The sequence below is a fragment of the Pinus tabuliformis genome, chromosome Q, assembly GCF_031772625.1.
Source record: "Pinus tabuliformis cultivar Carrire ecotype Pingquan chromosome Q, CPIR1, whole genome shotgun sequence".
NCBI lineage: Eukaryota > Viridiplantae > Streptophyta > Pinopsida > Pinales > Pinaceae > Pinus > Pinus tabuliformis.
The window spans coordinates 1313814868-1313820309 of NC_142296.1; the positions used below are offsets into that span (position 1 = coordinate 1313814868).

A 5442-nucleotide genomic window follows, 5' to 3' on the forward strand; every position below is an offset into this window, starting at 1 on the left:
ACAAAATTCTCCTCCCACAGAGACTTGTTCTGCGGGAGGCGAAGTGTCTGGCCAAGTGTCATACACAAGAAGAGTACGCCTCTGCAATATCCTACCCACATTTGTTGATGCAAACTCTTCCATTATTATATAAGAGCAAACCCTTCATCACAACATCCTAGGGCACCTGCAATAATGAGCTTGGCGATCCAACCATCTCAAGCAACTTCTAACATGTGAATTACCCTTCTTACCAGTCCAAAGTGATTGAGGAAGAAGAGGCCCAACGCCCCCATACAGGTTTTCTCCATGCTAGCGCATTCCTTAACGTCAAACAAACCTAATTCCACTGATTCCATGACGCTATAACAAAACAACCCAAACTCCACAATTCAATCCCTGGATATTGAATACGAATGAAAATGAAACTAGCCCGATAAATCAATTCAAAATCAAATCTGTGAATCGAGCAGCTTCATGATTTTGTGCTAAATGAAACTGGCACAATAAATCAATTCAAATTCAAATCGTTGAATTGCGTGGCTTCATGATTTGCATTGGGAGTAGCGAGTCAGACAACAGACTCGGAAGAAAGGTACATAATTAATTATGCATCTCAGTGCTCATTCCGAGGGCAAGGGCTATTTCCACCTCTATATATCCATTAATACACTTCAAGTACAGTACAGTGTGACAGTATGCCATGGCTTTCAACCTGTGTGCATCCTTTCCCTAACGAACAGATTCTGATTAATAAAAGAATGTGTCGATATCTCTGTATGTATTCACATTCATCCACCATGACGTATGCATCCATAATGGATCCCAAAAATTGCATTGACAGTATGCCATGATTTTGGAGGTTATGGCATGGAGCATACATGATTGTATATGCTCAAGTTTTTAAATTGTGCATGGGTTAATGAAATTAAAATTTGAAATCGTTCTGGAAAATCAACCCTGCCGTCATTTTCTTCAAAAACGCAAACCTATATGCGAATCATGCCCATTATCGTCGATAGAAGAACTCTGGAATTGGTAAGACTTTCTCGAGATGTCAGTTGATCGGGGAGAGCTCCGACATGATGCCCTATACAAATAATAGGGTCTCCTCAGCCAGATTGTTGCTGAAGCACATACACAAAACAATGCATAAGAACGTGGTTCAAAACTAGTACACAATACTAACCGCTCCAACTGTTGCAGGTAGCTTCGTTACCCAATTTTTCCACCAGGTGACCTATGCTACATTCCCTCACATTCCGAAAGGTAGATTGGAAATATTGATTTCCATGAACTAACATCTCTTTTGTGGATGCTCCACGCCTGCAAAATTCATTCCCATCATTTCATGAAGGGCTTTAAGTTTTTGGGAGCCCCAGGATTGAATCTCGTCGGCCTAAGTCGATTCATTTAGTTTTGGGAGCCCCAGGATTGAGTCTCTTCAGCTTAAGTTGGTCCATTTTAAGTTTCAGGGACTCTTAAGATCAAATCTCTTTGGCCTAAATCAATTCATATCGCTTTGTTCGCAGCTCGGGGCCAGGTGCCATGATGGTAGATCAACAGAGAATCTACCCGATGACTGCAGATGTCGAGAAGGATGCAAGTGAATATGTAAATGAGAAGCTGAGCACTCCATTGGCACCGAATTCCAGCAATCTTTCATCTAAGAAGGGCAGAGTCGATCCCGCTGAGAGTTAAAGATTCCAAAGGACCAAGTCATCTCCAGAAGAGAGCATCCCAGATACTTATCACCGCCTCCCAAGCATCGGTGCTCCTGTTGTTGCTGCTTGTGTTGCACCATTTGCTTTTTAAGCACGCTCGCCTGTGGCGTTCTGTACTTGGTCTTCCAGTTCAAGATCCCAAAATACTCTGTTGACAGCATCCATATTACTAATGTCACCATCAACCCCGTCGATTTTAGTACAAATTGCCAATTCGATGTGAAAATAAAGGCCTGGAATCTCAACAAGAGGATTGGTATATATTATCTCGACAATAGCCCTCTCACAGTTTTGTATTCAAGCTCGGATCCTTGCACAGGTTTCTTGCCAGTATTCTAACAAGGCCACAAGAACACCACTTTGTTGGACATGGAACTCAATGGGACCGGTGCTAAGCTCACCAATGCCATGAAGTCTATGCTCAATGCGTAGATAAATCAGGCGGGCATTCCCCTGAAATTGAAGGTAATATTCCTGTGAAGATAAAGATTGGGAATTTGAAGTTATGGAAGATAATAGTTCACGTGTGATGGGACCTTATCGTCGACCAGCTCGATGCCAAGGCCACAGTGACTGTTAAGAATTCCAAGGTGCGAGTGAAGCTGTGAGGATTGCGCGCGACTTAGGATGCATTGAATTCATGGTTATGGCACAGTTAGGGTTAAGTGTATTTGTGATAGGACCATATAGATGCTACGACTGCAGATATATTTTTTTGATATACAATTTGTTTTGCTCAGACTCTATATAAAATATTAACTGCAAACTTTCAGTTGGCAGACATATTATTTTTAATACAGTGGCCCTATTTTTATGTAGACATGTTTTAGTATTTCCAAAATATAATTGGGTTCTTTACTCTCTATTGTTCTTTCCTTGCTCTCATGGATGAGTAAGTATTTTTTTGGTATGTTAGTGAAATTTACAATTGAAGATGGTATATTTTAGGAATATTTTAGAATGAGATTGGATGTAGAGTAATTGTTTGAGCCATTACTGTGAGCCTAAATATTTAAATTTGCCCATGGAAAGTTTGAGGCTTTGACTTTAGGATTTTGGGCTTCGTCGCACATAGTCTTTTCAAACCATGGTAGCTAGCATGAATGTATAGTATAAGGGAATTCCTCTGAATGAAGTCATCCTCCAACTAACAGTGAAGCACCCACCCACCAAACCCTGCTTAATGCAGCTATAAGCTACAATAACCAAACTGTACATAAACGAAAACTATGGAAGGAATTTGGTTAATATGTACACAAATAACATAGCCTCAAACTCATAGGCTACTTAATGCAGCTATAAGCTACAATAACTAGACTGTACATAAATGAAAACTATGGAAGGAATTCTGTTAATATGTACACAAATCACATACCCTCAAACTCATAGGTTGCATACAAGAAGAAAAGAGGGTGCCATCAAACTCATAGGTTGCGCACATTTAAAAACCAAAAAAAAAAATCAATAATATATGCTAAATTCTATTTTGAAGAGGATCAAAAACCTTGAAATGCAAACAATTTTCATCTTAATATTGTAAACTTTAAAGAAGGATCAGATACTTTGAAATGTAAACTATTTTTATTTTAATATTGTAAAATTCGAAGGAAATAATTGTATTGGGAGGAATTGGATTCCTTAATAATTTTGAATTTTGTTTTGTTATTAAAATGTTGTTAATTTCTAAGAGAAAAGTTATTGTTTTAATAGGGGATTGGATCTATGGATCACAGAATACATGCACATCCTTAGTAAGGCAACATTTCAAGATTTCCATTCCCTTTTTGCAAGTAAACTAAACTGCCTCAGAAAAGCAACAATTACAGGTTTCTATTCCCGTTTTACAAGAAAAGACGCTGAAAAATACTACACCTTCAATAGGATCTGGATTCCCTTGAACTAAGCCTCAAAATCTCCAGTTCTACAATGGTTCTATAGGTTGCTGGCATGTTCTGGTCCTCACCTGATTTTGACATAACCGCAAAGTTTTTATTGTTTTAATAGTGCATTGGATCTATGGATAACCTCAAGTTTTTATAGTTATTTTAAAATGGGTTAAATTTTTCAAAAGCAATATATATAGAGATATATTTTCTTAAATCAAATGAATAGATTAAAATATAAAGTTTTTTTTTATTAAATAAAATTATAATTTTAAACAAAATTTTTATTTATTTAGAAAATAAGGCTAATTCGCTCACTTGAGTGACTTAATAAATGGCCAAGTGCAAAGTTTTATTCTATTAAATGAAATTATAATTTTAAAGAAATTTTTTACTTATTTAGAAACGAATTTCCACTTCTCATTAAAGTCATTCATGGAGTAAGATAATAAATTGTCAAATTACTAAAATACAAAGTTTTTATCTATTAAAAGAAATTATAACTTTAAACAAAATTCTTATCCATTTAGAAAATAATTTCCTCTTCTCACTAGTTGATTCACTCTTTGGAGTGAGTTAATAAGTAGTCAAAATAGTTAAGTACAAAGTTTACATCTATTAAACAAAATTATGACTTTAAACAAAATTTTTATTCATTTAGAAAAGAATTTCCACTTCTCACTAGTTAATTCACTCTTTGGAGTGAGTTAATAAGTAGTCAAAATAGTTAAGTACAAAGTTTACATCTATTAAATGAAATTATGACTTTAAACAAAAATATTATCCATTTAGAAAAGCATTTCCACTTCTCACTAGTTAGTTAAGTGGATAAACTCATCATTTAAGTGGATCTATTTTTTTTCGGTGGAGGCAATGTTACCCCTTCATCTACTCATTTTTTTCAAAATTATGAGTGAGTATTTGGATTGTATTAAAATAAGATAAACTCTTGGGAGAAAATTTCTAACTTTAAAATTCCATCATTCAATATGCATGAGAAACTTTACTTTTAACTTATCAAAGAAGAAGTGCAAATATTTTTATTTTTATTTTTCTTAATGCATGTGAGCATTACATAGGAGATGGATGTTACAATCTCTTCTATACTAGGTTGATAAGATTTTATTGTTATTTTTTAAATTATCAATAATGAGAGGAAATATTTTTATTTTTATTTTTCTTCATGCAAGTGAACATTACATAGGAGATAGATATTACAATATCTTTTGTAATGGGTTATAAAATGAGTCTATCTTTGCATCATAGAGAGTCATACCCATTTTGGGACACATAAAACTCATCCAAGTTAGAGATAAACCCATTTGAATAGATTTATCTTAACTATGGATTTACCAAGCAAGAAACAAAATCAAATATCTTAGCCTCTAGAGTAGAGCCAGAGTCACTTTTCATAAGTCGACATGAGGGAGATTTGTAATCCTGTTGGGCTCTAAGTATAAATGACAAACAACATTTAAATTTCTTAAATAAAATATTACAATGTCAACCTTAATTTACAATTAAAAACAAATATATATATATATATATATATATATATATATATATATATATATATATATATATATATATATATATATATATATATATATATATATAAGTATGCCTATTCAATATTAACTTGGGTGGTTGGGAAGAAATATTAACTTGAGTGGTTGGGAAGAATGATGGTTATCTTGAAGGAGGAATCAAATTTGATATGTAGATAATATAAAAAGACACGAGATAAATTAATAACCAACTAACTATAGTTGTTTATTACTTCAAAGATTTTTTCATTCTTTATGTAGAGTTATTTAGAGGGCCCTCCAACTCATAGGTTGAATACATGAATAAAG

General features: G+C 34.2%; 1 pseudogene; it reads left to right on the top strand.

Annotated features, from left to right (window-relative positions):
• Positions 1-1530: 1530 nt before the first annotated feature.
• On the top strand, positions 1531-2311 carry LOC149224664 (NDR1/HIN1-like protein 13; annotated as a pseudogene).
• The last annotated feature ends 3131 nt before the right edge of the window (positions 2312-5442 follow it).